Below are 16981 nucleotides of genomic sequence, written 5' to 3' on the forward strand. Positions count from 1 at the left end.
GGAAGCCCTGCTTGGTGGCTTCCATTTTCTCTTTGAAATAGGAGACCTGGTACTTCATACTCAACCTCTCTAAACCAGAACTCTTTGTTTCTTCTTGAAAACCTGTTCCCCTGTCATCTCTGAAAGTAGAAATTGCATTCTTACAGTTGCTTAAGCCAAAAAATCTTGGCATCATCCCCAAATCCTTCATTCCTTTGTATCCCATCTTCAGTCCACTAGTGAATTCTATCAGTTCAGTCTTTACCATTTTTTTCCAAATCTAATCACCAGTCATTACCTCCCTTGCTGGTATAAGCCACCATCATCTCTCGCGGGACTATCTCAATAGCTCCCTGACGTCAGTTGTACTGAGTTGAATGGTGTTTCCTCCAAAATTCATGTCTTCCTGGAATCTCAGCCTATGACCTTATTTGGAAATAGAGTTTTGCCTATGTAATTAGTTAAGATGAAGTCAAACTGGGTGAGGATAAGCTCCAAATCCAATGAGTGGTGTTCTTATGAGAAAACCAGGTTGAGACACAGAGAGACACAGACACACAAGAGAAGGCGACATGTGATGATGGAGGCAGAGATTGGAGGGAGGGAGCTGCAAGCCCTGAGGGCCAAGACTGTTGGCAGTCACCAAAGCTAACATGAAAGGATGTTCCCCTAGAGCCTTCAGAGAGACCATGGCCCTCCTGACACATAGATTTTGGACTTCTGATCTCCATAACTGTGAAACAATGTGTCTATTTTTTTTGAGCCACCCAACTATTGGTACTTTGCTATGACAGCCACAGAAAACTAATACACTCCTCTTGCTCCCCATAGTCCTAGCTCAGAGCAGCAGAGTCATCATTTTAGAATATAAATCAAGTCATGTCATTCCTCTACTTAAACACACTCGAATGGGGTCCCATCTCACTGAGAATGAAGTCAATGTCTTTGCAATGTCCCACAAGGTCCTACGTGATCTACCTCTGTGACCTAGGCTCCTACTACTCTTTTACTTGCTCAGTCTGGCTTGTGCGAGCTTTGAAACATATAAAGCATCTTCTGTGCTCACTGTTCCCTCTACCTAGAACACACTTGCCTGCATGTCCTCATGGACCACTTTGCTTCCTTCCTGTCATGAAGTCCTCTTGGACCACTCTGAAATGGTGCTTTCCTCCTGCTCTCTGCTCCCTCCCTCTGGTTTACGTTCCCTGGAAAACTTTCCAGCACCCAACATAGTGTATGTTTATTTCCTACTCTTTACCTCCACTAGAACATAAAGTTGATGAAAATTGGGGCTATATTTTGTTAATTGCTGCTCCCTTGATTATTTTTTTTTTTTTAATTTATTTATTATTATTATACTTTAAGTTGTAGGGTACATGTGCATAACGTGCAGGTTTGTTACATATGTATACTTGTGCCATATGTATGCTGCACCCATCAACTCGTCATTTACATCAGGTATAACTCCCAATGCAATCCCTCCCCCCTCCCCCCTCCCCATGATAAGCCCCGGTGTGTGATGTTCCCCTTCCTGAGTCCAAGTGATCTCATTGTTCAGTTCCCACCTATGAGTGAGAACATGCGGTGTTTGGTTTTCTGTTCTTGTGATAGTTTGCTAAGAATGATGGATTCCAGCTGCATCCAAGTCCCTACAAAGGACTCAAACTCATCCTTTTTTATGGCTGCATAGTATTCCATGGTGTATATGTGCCACATTTTCTTAATCCAATCTGTCACTGATGGACATTTGGGTTGATTCCAAGTCTTTGCTATTGTGAATAGTGCTGCAATAAACATACGTGTGCATGTGTCTTTATAGCAGCATAATTTATAATCCTTTGGGTATATACCCAGTAATGGGATGGCTGGGTCATATGGTACATCTAGTTCTAGATCCTTGAGGAATCGCCATACTGTTTTCCATAATGGTTGAACTAGTTTACAATCCCACCAACAGTGTAAAAGTGTTCCTATTTCTCCACATCCTCTCCAGCACCTGTTGTTTCCTGACTTTTTAATGATTGCCATTCTAACTGGTGTGAGATGGTATCTCATTGTGGTTTTGATTTGCATTTCTCTGATGGCCAGTGATGATGAGCATTTTTTCATGTGTCTGTTGGCTGTATGAATGTCTTCTTTTGAGAAATGTCTGTTCATGTCCTTTGCCCACTTTTTGATGGGGTTGTTTGTTTTTTTCTTGTAAATTTGTTTGAGTTCTTTGTAGGTTCTGGATATTAGCCCTTTGTCAGATGAGTAGATTGCAAAAATTTTCTCCCATTCTGTAGGTTGCCTGTTCACTCTGATGGTAGTGTCTTTTGCTGTGCAGAAGCTCTTTAGTTTAATGAGATCCCATTTGTCAATTTTGGCTTTTGCTGCCGTTGCTTTTGGTGTTTTAGACATGAAATCTTTGCCCATGCCTATGTCCTGAATGGTACTACCTAGGTTTTCCTCTAGGATTTTTATGGTATTAGGTCTAACATTTAAGTCTCTAATCCATCTTGAATTAATTTTCGTATAAGGAGTAAGGAAAGGATCCAGTTTCAGCTTTCTACTTATGGCTAGCCAATTTTCCCAGCACCATTTATTAAATAGGGAATCCTTTCCCCATTTCTTGTTTCTCTCAGGTTTGTCAAAGATCAAATGGCTGTAGATGTGTGGTATTATTTCTGAGGACTCTGTTCTGTTCCATTGGTCTATATCTCTGTTTTGGTACCAGTACCATGCTGTTTTGGTTACTGTAGCCTTGTAGTATAGTTTGAAGTCAGGTAGCGTGATGCCTCCAGCTTTGTTCTTTTGACTTAGGATTGTCTTGGAGATGCGGGCTCTTTTTTGGTTCCATATGAACTTTAAAGCAGTTTTTTCCAATTCTGTGAAGAAACTCATTGGTAGCTTGATGGGGATGGCATTGAATCTATAAATTACCTTGGGCAGTATGGCCATTTTCACAATATTGATTCTTCCTATCCATGAGCATGGTATGTTCTTCCATTTGTTTGTGTCCTCTTTGATTTCACTGAGCAGTGGTTTGTAGTTCTCCTTGAAGAGGTCCTTTACATCCCTTGTAAGTTGGATTCCTAGGTATTTTATTCTCTTTGCAGCAATTGTGAATGGAAGTTCATTCCTGATTTGGCTCTCTGTTTGTCTGTTACTGGTGTATAAGAATGCTTGTGATTTTTGCACATTAATTTTGTATCCTGAGACTTTGCTGAAGTTGCTTATCAGCTTAAGGAGATTTTGGGCTGAGACAATGGGGTTTTCTAAATATACAATCATGTCATCTGCAAACAGGGACAATTTGACTTCTTCTTTTCCTAACCGAATACCCTTGATTTCTTTCTCTTGCCTGATTGCCCTAGCCAGAACTTCCAACACTATGTTGAATAGGAGTGGTGAGAGAGGGCATCCCTGTCTTGTGCCAGTTTTCAAAGGGAATTTTTCCAGTTTTTGCCCATTCAGTATGATATTGGCTGTGGGTTTGTCATAAATACCTCTTATTATTTTGAGGTACGTTCCATCAATACCGAATTTATTGAGCGTTTTTAGCATGAAGGGCTGTTGAATTTTGTCAAAAGCCTTTTCTGCATCAATTGAGATAATCATGTGGTTCTTGTCTTTGGTTCTGTTTATATGCTGGATTATGTTTATTGATTTGCGAATGTTGAACCAGCCTTGCATCCCAGGGATGAAGCCCACTTGATCATGGTGGATAAGCTTTTTGATGTGTTGCTGAATCCGGTTTGCCAGTATTTTATTGAGGATTTTTGCATCGATGTTCATCAGGGATATTGGTCTAAAATTCTCTTTTTTTGTTGTGTCTCTGCCAGGCTTTGGTATCAGGATGATGTTGGCCTCATAAAATGAGTTAGGGAGGATTCCCTCTTTTTCTATTGATTGGAATAGTTTCAGAAGGAATGGTACCAACTCCTCTTTGTACCTCTGGTAGAATTCAGCTGTGAATCCATCTGGTCCTGGACTTTTTTTGGTTGGTAGGCTATTAATTGTTGCCTCAATTTCAGAGCCTGCTATTGGTCTATTCAGGGATTCAACTTCTTCCTGGTTTAGTCTTGGAAGAGTGTAAGTGTCCAGGAAATTATCCATTTCTTCTAGATTTTCCAGTTTATTTGCGTAGAGGTGTTTATAGTATTCTCTGATGGTAGTTTGTATTTCTGTGGGGTCAGTGGTGATATCCCCTTGATCATTTTTAATTGCGTCGATTTGATTCTTCTCTCTTTTCTTCTTTATTAGTCTGGCTAGTGGTCTGTCAATTTTGTTGATCTTTTCAAAAAACCAACTCCTGGATTCATTGATTTTTTGGAGGGTTTTTTGTGTCTCTATCTCCTTCAGTTCTGCTCTGATCTTAGTTATTTCTTGCCTTCTGCTAGCTTTCGAATGTGTTTGCTCTTGCTTCTCTAGTTCTTTTAATTGCGATGTTAGAGTGTCAATTTTACATCTTTCCTGCTTTCTCTTGTGGGCATTTAGTGCTATAAATTTCCCTCTACACACTGCTTTAAATGTGTCCCAGAGATTCTGGTATGTTGTATCTTTGTTCTCATTGGTTTCAAAGAACATCTTTATTTCTGCCTTCATTTCGTTATGTACCCAGTAGTCATTCAGGAGCAGGTTGTTCAGTTTCCATGTAGTTGAGCGGTTTTGAGTGAGTTTCTTAGTCCTGAGTTCTAGTTTGATTGCACTGTGGTCTGAGAGACAGTTTGTTATAATTTCTGTTCTTGTACATTTGCTGAGGAGTGCTTTACTTCCAATTACGTGGTCAATTTTGGAGTAAGTACGATGTGGTGCTGAGAAGAATGTATATTCTGTTGATTTGGGGTGGAGAGTTCTATAGATGTCTATTAGGTCTGCTTGCTGCAGAGATGAGTTCAATTCCTGGATATCCTTGTTAACTTTCTGTCTCGTTGATCTGTCTAATGTTGACAGTGGAGTGTTGAAGTCTCCCATTATTATTGTATGGGAGTCTAAGTCTCTTTGTAAGTCTCTAAGGACTTGCTTTATGAATCTGGGTGCTCCTGTATTGGGTGCATATATATTTAGGATAGTTAGCTCTTCCTGTTGAATTGATCCCTTTACCATTATGTAATGGCCTTCTTTGTCTCTTTTGATCTTTGATGGTTTAAAGTCTGTTTTATCAGAGACTAGTATTGCAACCCCCGCTTTTTTTTGTTCTCCATTTGCTTGGTAAATCTTCCTCCATCCCTTTATTTTGAGCCTATGTATGTCTCTGCGTGTGAGATGGGTCTCCTGAATACAGCAGACTGATGGGTCTTGACTCTTTATCCAGTTTGCCAGTCTGTGTCTTTTAATTGGAGCATTTAGTCCATTTACATTTAAGGTTAATATTGTTATGTGTGAACTTGATCCTGCCATTATGATATTAACTGGTTATTTTGCTCATTAGTTGATGCAGTTTCTTCCTAGCCTCAATGGTCTTTACATTTTGGCATGTTTTTGCAATGGCTGGTACCGGTTGTTTCTTTCCATGTTTAGTGCTTCCTTCAGGATCTCTTGTAAGGCAGGCCTAGTGGTGACAAAATCCCTAAGCATTTGCTTATCTGTAAAGGATTTTATTTCTCCTTCACTTATGAAACTTAGTTTGGCTGGATATGAAATTCTGGGTTTAAAATTCTTTTCTTTAAGAATGTTGAATATTGGCCCCCACTCTCTTCTGGCTTGTAGAGTTTCTGCTGAGAGATCTGCTGTTAGTCTGATGGGCTTCCCTTTGTGGGTAACCCGACCTTTCTCTCTGGCTGCCCTTAAGATTTTTTCCTTCATTTCAACTTTGGTGAATCTGGCAATTATGTGTCTTGGAGTTGCTCTTCTCGAGGAGTATCTTTGTGGCGTTCTCTGTATTTCCTGAATTTGAATGTTGGCCTGCCCTACTAGGTTGGGGAAGTTCTCCTGGATGATATCCTGAAGAGTGTTTTCCAACTTGGTTCCATTTTCCCCCTCACTTTCAGGCACCCCAATCAGACGTAGATTTGGTCTTTTTACATAATCCCATACTTCTTGCAGGCTTTGTTCGTTTCTTTTTCTTCTTTTTTCTTTTGGTTTCTCTTCTCGCTTCATTTCATTCATTTGATCCTCAATCGCTGATACTCTTTCTTCCAGTTGATCGAGTCGGTTACTGAAGCTTGTGCATTTGTCACGTATTTCTCGTGTCATGGTTTTCATCTCTTTCATTTCGTTTAGGACCTTCTCTGCATTAATTACTCTAGCCATCAATTCTTCCACTTTTTTTTCAAGATTTTTAGTTTCTTTGCGCTGGGTACGTAATTCCTCCTTTAGCTCTGAGAAATTTGATGGACTGAAGCCTTCTTCTCTCATCTCGTCAAAGTCATTCTCCGTCCAGCTTTGATCCGTTGCTGGCGATGAGCTGCGCTCCTTTGCCGGGGGAGATGCGCTCTTATTTTTTGAATTTCCAGCTTTTCTGCCCTGCTTTTTCCCCATCTTTGTGGTTTTATCTGCCTCTGGTCTTTGATGATGGTGATGTACTGATGGGGTTTTGGTGTAGGTGTCCTTCCTGTTTGATAGTTTTCCTTCTAACAGTCAGGATCCTCAGCTGTAGGTCTGTTGGAGATTGCTTGAGGTCCACTCCAGACCCTGTTTGCCTGGGTATCAGCAGCAGAGGCTGCAGAAGATAGAATATTTCTGAACAGCGAGTGTACCTGTCTGATTCTTGCTTTGGAAGCTTCCTCTCAGGGGTGTACTCCTCCCTGTGAGGTGTGGGGTGTCAGACTGCCCCTAGTGGGGGATGTCTCCCAGTTAGGCTACTCAGGTGTCAGGGACCCGCTTGAGCAGGGAGTCTGTCCCTTCTCAGATCTCAACCTCCGTGTTGGGAGATCCACTGCTCTCTTCAAAGCTGTCAGACAGAGTCGTTTGCGTCTGTGCAGAGGTGTCTGTGTGTCTTAGTTTACTGTGCCCTGTCCCCAGAGGTGGAGTCTACGGAGACAGGCAGGTTTCCTTGAGCTGCTGTGAGCTCCACCCAGTTCGAGCTTCCCAGCAGCTTTGTTTACCTACTTAAGCCTCAGCAATGGCGGGCGCCCCTCCCCCAGCCTCGCTGCTGCCTTGCCGGTAGATCACAGACTGCTGCGCTAGCAACGAGGGAGGCTCCGTGGGTGTGGGACCCTCCCGGCCAGGTGTGGGATACGATCTCCTGGTGTGCCTGTTTCCTAAAGCGCAGTATTGGGGTGGGAGTTACCCGATTTTCCAGGTGTTGTGTGTCTCAGTTCCCCTGGCTAGGAAAAGGGACTCCCTTCCCCCTTGCGCTTCCCAGGTGAGGCAATGCCTCGCCCTGCTTCAGCTCTCGCTGGTCGGGCTGCAGCAGCTGACCAGCTCCGATCGTCCGGCACTCCCCAGTGAGATGAACCCAGTACCTCAGTTGAAAATGCAGAAATCACCGGTCTTCTGTGTCGCTCGCGCTGGGAGTTGGAGACTGGAGCTGCTCCTATTCGGCCATCTTGCTCCCTGCTCCCTTGATTATTAGCATGACTGGCACACAGCATGTTTGGCACACAGTAAACTCTCAACAAATATTTTTTTAAATCAATAAATGAATATGCTAGAAATATAGATCAGAGGAGACTGTTGCAAGTTTGGATCAGAGGAGATTGTTGAAAGTTTAAATATGGTGGAAGATGGGAAAGGAAGGGAACTGAGAAAGAGAAGGCCTGTCTGGAACAGCAAGGTGACAGTTGATACCAGAAACCGTGACTTTACAGGGTCACCCATGTGAGCACCCCACACTTGGGTTTAAGTATAAAGTCTTGCACAAAGTGGGTTAACTTGTGCAGAAGGATGCTCTGATCAACACTGTGTAGTGTTAGTTGGACAAAGTTTGCATTAAAAAGAATCATGTGACAATGTTGAAAGCCAAATAAATCACCATTATTCACCTGCTAGGAGATTGCAGTGCATATGCTGGTCAGATTATAAAACCACTAAGATTTCTTATAGCTCTCACACTTGCCAGTTCCCTTCCTCCCCCAACCTTCTTCTCCTCCTCCTTCATAATCTTATTCTTTCCCTTCTTCCCTTTCTTTTTCTACTTCATCACTAACACACCATTATCAGAATCCACATTAGCTTCAACTTCTTCTTTATCACAGCAGACTTCTGACCTCTTTCTGGCTGCCATCATTTCGGAAACAATGAGGAAATACAATTTATACGAAGGCTGGAAAACATTTTATCTTTCCTGAATAGGTTATCTCTTCAATAGTTATTCTGCCAGCTGAGATCCTTGGAAAGGCTCTACAAATATCTTACGGGCATTTGTGACTTGAATAAAGTTTTCTGAAAGGATGAAAGAATTTGTCTATTGGAAATACTTTAAGATAGGCTGTTTACAAGTTCCTGGTTGAATGTATTAGGCTATGATTAATTTCATCACTGCATATCTAGAATTGCTCTAACATCTATTGAATGATAATTACTCATTGTAACAGTTTCCTGAAGGCTTCTCTATGGGCTGCAAAAATGCCTATGCAATTAATCTCTAAATGCCCTCTGTAGCGTATTGGTGATCAACAGAGTCAAATGAAATTACATAGAGGTCTTCCCAGCTGGGGGAAAAATGAGGGGTCTAGCAAGAGCCAGGTTGAGTGATTCAATGTCAGCCCAGAAGCATTTGGTACAGAAGGCGTTTGCAACAGAGTTTTTTAACATGGAGTAACTTCTCAGGCTGTCAGCTGTACTGACACTGAGTGCATATGAGAGGAATTGTTTAAATACCTTTTCCCTAAATGTTCTCTCAGACTCATAATGTGTATGGGTCAGAAGTTTGCATTTGACAATTGTAGCTTATTGAGACTATCCTTTGGATGAATCTCGACTCAGGTTGGATTTCCATGGCTCCACCCACTTTTGACTGGGTTTTGCTGGATTTTGAGCAGCCACCACTTCCTGGTATTCAAATAACCATGAGGAAGAAGAACCCCATAAACCTATGTCTGGTGACCTAGATGCTCCACCATCCAGACCCAGCACCTAAAGGAGAGAGTCAATGGTGTGTGTGTATAAAGAGTGAGCAGGGGGATGTGGTCAGGAAGAATGAGCGGCTGTGGCAGTTCATGGCTCGATGTTACTTATGAAGCATCTTTCAACCTGGCTTCCTCCCTAAAAAAGACTGACTAATTGATGAGAAGGAAGATGCTGAGACACATGACCATGAAACAAACAGAAGATAATGTCTCGTATTAGTTTCCTGTTGCTATTGTAAAAAATTACCACTTTCTTAGTGACTCAATAAAACAATACAGATTTATTATCTTACAGTTATAGTGGGCAGACATCCCAAGCAGATTTTAAGGGGCTAAAATTAAGGTGTCAATGTGGCTGGTTCTGCAGGGGGCAATAGGGTTCAATTTGTTTTCTTATCTTTCTTTCCAGCTTATGGGGTTTCTCACATTCCTTGACTTGTCATCCCTTCCTCCATCTTCCAAGCACACCACTTCAACCTCTGCTTTCTCATCACTTCTCCTCTCTGACTTTGACTCTCCCATCTCTATCTTATAAGAGCCTTTTGATTATGATTGGCCCACCCAAATAATTCAAGATAGTCTTCCCATCTCAAGATCATTCACTTTATCACGAGTTTTTTCTGCCTCATAAGGTAAAATATTTACAGGTTTGAGGGCGGCATAACCAGGACATCCTTGTGGGGCCATCATTCTGCCAATCACAGATGTGTTTGGTCTGAGCTCGTGTGCAAGCACATTATTCTGAGTCTCTAAGCTTTTGTTAAGGCTACCAAATGCTCGAGTCCTAGTTGGACATGGATACTGCCAAGCATAGTTCTCTGTATGGACCAGATAAATTTCCAGATAATTTATTTTATTATATTTGAGTCATCAAATTATTTACAGTTAAATCTTAGAAGCATGTAGACTCCAGGTCACCAACTAGCCCAACAAGGGAAGAGTGGGAAATGGAAAAATCCTGCTCTGCCCTCATCCCCACGACTGAAAGCCACCATTGCAACTACCAAGACAAAGTGTTGACAGCACGGCTCTCAGCACTTCTACTCAAATTGCAAATTGCTTACCTGCTTATGCTTTACCCATCACAAAACAATCTGCTTCAGTTTCATAGTAATCCCTTTATGGCAGAGAGCTCCCAGGGATCATTTCTTGAATTAAGATGCCCAGAGGAATTCACTGGCAATGAAACGGGATCAGAGAGACCTGTAAGCAGAATCATGTTGTTCTTTGAATTTCACTTGCTTTCATTTTTATTTAATTATTTGGTATAGATAGTAAATGTTATAATAAATTTAAGCATACAATTTGAAAATTATGAATGAGAAGGCACATATATATTTATTTATTATATATATACTATATATACACACACACACACTATATATATATATATATATAGTTGGAGGTGGGGCCTGGTGGGAATGACAGGATCATGGGGATGGTTTCTAATGGTTTAGCATCATCCCCTCAGTGCTGTCTCATTAGTGAGTTCTCATGAGATCACTGTTTAAAAGTGTGTAGCACTTCCCACTTTGCTCTCTCGTCCTTCTGTTTCAGTCATGTAGGAAGTGCCGGCTTCCTCTTCACCTTCCACCGTGATTGTAAGTTTCCTGAGGACTCCCCAGCCATGTTTCCTGTACAGGCTGTGGAACTGTGAGCCAATTAAACCTTTTTTCTTATAAATTACCCAGTAGTTCTTTATAGCAATGTGAGAAGAGACTAATAATATATTGTCATCTTCCTTCCCTGAGGCCCTCAAATTCACACTGCCTGTGTTCCTTTGGTCAGTAAATGGCATTATAATCCTCCCAGTTGTCCAAGCCGGGATAGAGGCATCATTGTTATCTTCCACCTTTCCTGTGTATTTACTTCCTTAATATCATTCAATCCCATTTTCTCCATGCCCACTGCCACCACCTTAATAAAGACCCTCCAGATATCCTGCCTACTTTTCTCTAATAGCCTCTTATGTACTCTCCCAGCTTCTAGTTTTGCTCACTTCAAATTATTTCCTGTGTTTCTGTGAATCATTTTTCTAAGACATAAATCTAATCATATTATTGTCGGACTTAAAATTTTTCTAAGCCTTCTCTTTGCCTTTAGGATAAAATCCAGGCTCCTTAACATGGTACCCAAGTGCTTGGCCCCTTCCAATCTCCCCAGCTCCATTACTTGCCATGACCCCACATGGACACAACGTTCCAGCCAGAATGGAGGCCAAAAACCAGCATGGATCTGAGTTGGAAATTACACACTGTAACCCAAAAGTTCAAACACAAAACAAAAAGGAACTTTTACTTTTTGTAGCCTTAGGCTTCAAGTGGTTCTGGAGTCTCCACCCTCATTAAAGGTGTTACCTGGAGTGGGGGCAAGGCATTTGAATTTTCCAGTCAAGACAACTCAGTTTCTTCTGGTCTAAAACAATATTCTGAATAAAAAGTTGTGTCTTTAGGGTAAATTTCTTTCTTAAAACAAAAAGGAATCTTTAACTCTCTCCTTTTTTTCCCCCTCGTTAACTCTGGAGGCAGAAGGAAAAAGGGAGGAAGGGTTATATATAATCCTACAGTGATGGGAGAGGAGACATTGGTGGTCACCTTACGATTCTATCTTATAGGCCCCACTGGCCTCTGTCTGGTGTAGATCTAATTGCCCCCAGTTTTTGGGTGTAGGCTTTGAGCCTCACTGTATCTGCTGCACCAGTAGCCCGAAGGCCTCCTCTGTTGCCTCATCTTGCATGGTGGTTGCTCCAGAGTAGTTTGGCCATCTGCTCCCCACTGTGCGATCCCCATCTTGGCTCTCAGCGGGCCACCCACCATCTGAGTCTCACCCAGTCTTGCCAGTCTCACCTGCAATAAGCTCCAGGTTTTGGGCTGTCTGCCCTATGGGATTTACTTGTCCCAGGCCTTGAAAACTCCCATGAGGGATGTGCAAATTCATTCTTTTTCTTATAAACTAATTTTATTGAGTTTTAATGTACAGAAACTCATTAATGTTTAATGCACACGTTAAACTACAGTTGACAAATGTATATGCATGTGCCACAAATATCCCAGTCAAAATGTAGAACATCCTTACCACCCCAGAAAGTTTTTTTCTGCTCCTTTTCAGTCAGTTTTTGTGCCTCCCAGAGGTAAAAGTTGTTGTGACGTCTATTGTGATAGATTAGTTCTGGCTGCTCTTGAATTTCATGTAAATGAAATATGTACATGCCATATACTACTGTACATACTTTTTGTATCTGACAATATTTGCTTTTCAAAATGTTTTTGGGATCCATCCGTGTTGTATTTATCAGTTATTTGTTCATTTTTATTGCTGAGTAGTATTCTATTATATGAATATATCACAATATCAATTTCCCATTAATGGACATTTGGACTGTTTCCAGTTTGAGACTATTACAAAAAAAATGCCTATGAACTTTCTTGCACACCTCTCCCACCACTGTGATATCATGTAACCCTTCCTCGCTTTTTCCTTCTGCGTCCTAAGTAAAAGGGAAGAAAAAGGAAGAGGGTTAAACATTCTTTTTTGTTTTTTTCAAAAAGCTATTTATCTAAAAGGTTCAGTGTTTATTTAGAAGATTGTGTTTGTACACATTTGTAGTTTCAAGTGTAGAGGTCTTTTATATCTTTTGTTAAAATTATTTTTAAGTGTTTTATATTTTCATGTTTTTGTATACAGTGTTGTATTTTTATTTATTTTTAAGTTGTTTATTGTTAGTACATAGAAACAAAATTGACTTTTTTATGTTGAACTTGCTAATTCCACTAATGATTCTCATAGGCTTTTATTGTTGCTGTTATTGACTCCTTGATGTTCTCTACCCACACAGTCAAGTCTACATCTGTATGTAATGACTACTTATTTCTTTCTTTCTATGAAATTTGCGTTTAATTTTTACCTTCTTTGTCTAGCTTCTTTTTTTTTTTTTTTTTTTTTCGAGATGGAGTTTCCCTCTTGTTGCCCAGGCTGGAGTGCAATGTCACAATCTCGGCTCACTGCAACCTCCACCTCCCAGGTTCAAGCAATTCTTCTGCCTCAGCCTCCTCAGTGGCTGGGATTATAGGCGCCCACCACCACGCTTGGCTAATTTTTTGTAAATTTAGTAGAGATGGAGTTTCACCAGGTTGGCCAGGCTGGTCACGACCTCCTAACCTCAGGTGATCCTCCCGCCTCAGCCTCCCAAAGTGCTGGGATTACAAGCATGAGCCACCACACCCGGCCCTTGGTCTAGCTTCTTAAGGTAGGATCTTAGATTATGGTTTTTTAGTCTTTCTTTATTTTTTATTTTTATTTATTTATTTATTTATTTGAGACAGGGTCTCGCTGTCACCCAGGCTAGAGTACAGTCACGCAACCTCGGCTCACTGCACCAACACCACACCTGGCTAATTTTTTGTAAATTTAGTAGAGATGGGGTTCACCAGGTTGGCCAGGCTGGTCGCAACCTCCTAACCTCAGGTGATCCACCAGCCTCAGCCTCCCAAAGTGCTGGGATTACAGGTGTGAGCCATCACACCCGGCCCTTGATCTAGCTTCTTTATGGATTTTTAGCCTTTTTAAATTTTAATTTTGTTTTCATTTTTTGAGATAGCGTCTCGCTGTCCCCCAAGCTAGAGTACAGTGGTGCAACCTCGGCTCACTGCAGCCTTGACTTCCCAGGCTCTGGCGATCCTCTTGCCTCAGACTCTCAAGTATCTGGGACTAAAGGTGCATGCCACCACACCCAGCTAATTTTTGTATTTTTTTGTAGAGATGAGAGTTTTGCCTTGTTACCCAGGTTGATCTCGAACTCCTGAGCTCAAGTGATCTACCCGCCTCGGCCTCCCAGACTGCTGGGATTACAGGCATGAGCCACCACTGCCAGCTCTATTTTCTCCTAACTTAGACACTTTAAACTATACATTTCCTTCTAAGTGCCGTTTTTACTGCATCCTGCAAGTTTTGATATGTTATTTTCCTTATTCTGTACAAAATACTTCGTAAATTCCCCTGCAGTTTCTTCTTTGACCTATAAATTATTCAAAACTACGTTGTTTGATTTCCAAACATTTGTGGACTTTCTAGATCTTTTTGTTGTTGATTTGTGGTATTTAGAATTTAACTCACTGTAGTCAGAAAGATACTTCATATGATTTGGATCCATGGAAATGTATTAAGATCTTTTTATAGCCAAGTATATGGTCTTTCTTAGGTATCAGCAATCTATTGCTTCATAGCAAGCTACTCCAAAACATAGTGGCCCAAATATGACCGTTTATTATTTTTTTAATAATTCTGTTGGCTGTCTGGATGATTGTTCTGCTAGTTTCCCTTGATCACACTCATGAGGCTGCATTCAGCTGGAGGGTTGGCTGGGTCTGACTCAGTCGGAGCACTGGCATGACTGGGCCTCTTTCCATGTGCTCTTTTCATCTCAGCCTGAGCTTCTTTGCATAGTGGCAGCAGCATTCCAAGAGGGTGCAAACAAAGTGTCAGGGCCTCTTGTGGCCTTGACTCATAAGTGACATAACACCAATTCTGCCATACAAGTCACAAGACCAGCTTACATCAAAGAGGTGGAAAATAAAATGTACTTCTTGAAGGGAGGAGGGACTAATTAATTTGTGGCCTTGTTTAATGGAGGGTCCATGAAGGTTCCTATTTGGAGTCTTGAAAAAACGCTCTTGCAATTTTTGAGTATGGTGTTCCATAATTTTTTATCACCACAAATTGGTCAACAGTGTTAAAATCTATATCCTTACAGATTTTTAATCTATTTTTTTTATTCCACCATGATTATGGAGTTGTCTATTTCTTTTTTGCTTGTAAGTTTTTGTTTCATGGGTTTTAAAGCTCTGATTTTAGATATATATGTGTACATATGGAAATGTTATGTCTTCTTTATACATTGAGTTTCTTCATTATTAAATGTTCTTCTCTGTCTCTGGTATGGAAACTTATTTTGTCAGTATTAATTTTTCCATAGGAGTTTTCTCTGGGACTTCCCACTGAACCATCCTCCAGTCCAACATCAGAGTGGACATGAGGGGAAAACTTTTATGAGGTGTTCATGAAAGCAATCCAAAGAAAATATTTGACTGTTTAAAGTGGGAAGTCCTTAGAGGTTACTTTTTGCCTGATACTGTTAAAATAACTAGTCGAGAGACCATTGGGCTGAAATGCCTCTCGTGCCTTGAGTTTCTGTGTAAACAAACCAAATCTCACTCAAGGTAAGCAGCAAAACAAAACCTAAACTTAACCAATCAAAAACTACCAATTAACTTGACTAGGGACTTTCTCTGAGGAGTCATGAAGCACTTGTGGTCTAGCGCTGCCCAATTCATGAATTGCTGAATGCTCAAATAAACTTTTTACAACTCAAATGTGCCTAAGTCTTTTAACAGTATACATCATCTCATCCTTTTACTTTGAAATTATTTATATTTTATATTTAAAGTTTATCTCTTGTTTTTTGTTTTGTTTTTTGTTTGTTTGTTTTTTCTTGAGACTGAGTCTTGCTCTGTTGCCTGGGCTGGAGTGCAGTGGCCCAATCTCAGTTCACTGCAACCTCCACCTCCCAGGTTCAAGTGATTCTCCTGCCTCAGCCTCCCAAGTAGCTGTGATTACAGGCAACCATCACCATGCCTGGCTAATTTTTGTATTTTTAGTAGAGACAGGGTTTCACCATGCTTGCCAGGCAGGTCTCGAACTCCCGACCTCAAGTGATCTGCCTGCTTCAGCCTCCCAAAGTGCTGGGATTATAGGCATGAGCTACCGCACCTGGCCAAGTTTATCTCTTGTAAATAGCATATAGATGAGTCCCACTTTTTTTTTCACTCTGAACATTTTTCTTTTATAACTTCCTTTTGCCATGTAAAGTGACATATTTCCTGGTTCCAGGAAAGGAAATTTGGATGCAACTGGGGGGCCATTCTTCTGCTTCACACAGATCTTCCCTGCATTCCTCAGTTCTCATCCCCTTCCAGGAGCCAGTGTAATTCCCTTCAGGGAAAGTAAAATAATAACAATAATGTGCCAAACCAAACAAAAGCTCGGTTTTTAAATATGCAAACACAGCCTTAGGGATGAGGAGGAAATAGAATTTTTTTCTGGCTTTTAAGTCTCCCATGGAAATACAGAGGGAAAAACCCATTAATTAGTATTTCAATAAATTACCTCTCCACGTTTTGTGTTTTTAACCCCAAATTTATCAAATTTTCTCAAAATCTCTAAAGATAAAAATGCCACTTAAAACAGGGGTATCAAATCTTTTGGCTTCCCAGGGCTACATTGGAAGAAGAATCTTCTTGGGCCACACATAAAATACACTAACACTAACAATAGCTGATAAGCTAAAAAGAAAATCACAAAAAAAATCTCATAATGTTGTGTTTTGCCACATTCAAAGCCATCCTGAGCCACATGCAGCCTGTGGCCTGTGGGTTGGACAAGCTTGATTTAAAATATCAATTTATGTAATTCTTTGTCAACATCTATTCCCAGAGAACCAATGATGAGTTTAGGCAGAGATGGATTTCTTCTGAAGCCAAGGGAATTTTTAACTGTCAGAAGGAGGTCTAGAGAGAGTGCACCACTCATTTCTCATAGATTTAATCTTTGTTGCTTGTCTAGATCCAATAACCTTCCAGAAAACACAATTCTGATTGCATTTTTGAGTTACACCCCAAGAGAGTTATGCCTCAATAGCCTCAGTTCCATTAGAGATCTTCAGAGCCATGTTTATGAATGATTTGCACTAACTCCCTTCCAAATAAAAGTAAATTAAATCTACTGAAAGAAATGCAGAATGACCCTGTTCTTTTACTTTTCTTTTCACCTTTTCTTAAAACACTCTGGAGTATAACTTAGAGTCTTTTTCTGTTGCTGCTGGAAGAAATAAGTTCAATCAAAATGGCAGGTAAAATTTTTAATAGGACTTTATGACTCAAGTCCTTTATGTTTGGACTAAAACAGTATTAAAACACCTAGCTTCAATTAACTAAAACAGCTGCTTTTATGAGTAA

At 40.7% G+C, this 16981-nt stretch overlaps 1 protein-coding gene across 2 annotated transcripts in view; it reads right to left on the reverse strand.

Moving 5' to 3' along the window:
- BASP1 (brain abundant membrane attached signal protein 1) overlaps positions 1–11481 on the reverse strand; it is a 1209505-nt gene extending 1198024 nt beyond the window's left edge. The window contains exon 1 of one of the 2 annotated variants that reach the window (XM_050794737.1): positions 11478–11481. The gene's annotated coding sequence lies outside the window, so the exon portion shown is untranslated. Of the gene's footprint in view, positions 1–7974; positions 7979–11477 lie in introns of those variants that run through there. The other variant, XM_050794751.1, reaches the window with a different exon arrangement.
- Between the last annotated feature and the right edge of the window lie 5500 nt (positions 11482–16981).

Source organism: Macaca thibetana, chromosome 6 (genome assembly GCF_024542745.1).
Source record: "Macaca thibetana thibetana isolate TM-01 chromosome 6, ASM2454274v1, whole genome shotgun sequence".
Taxonomy (NCBI): Eukaryota; Metazoa; Chordata; class Mammalia; order Primates; family Cercopithecidae; genus Macaca; species Macaca thibetana.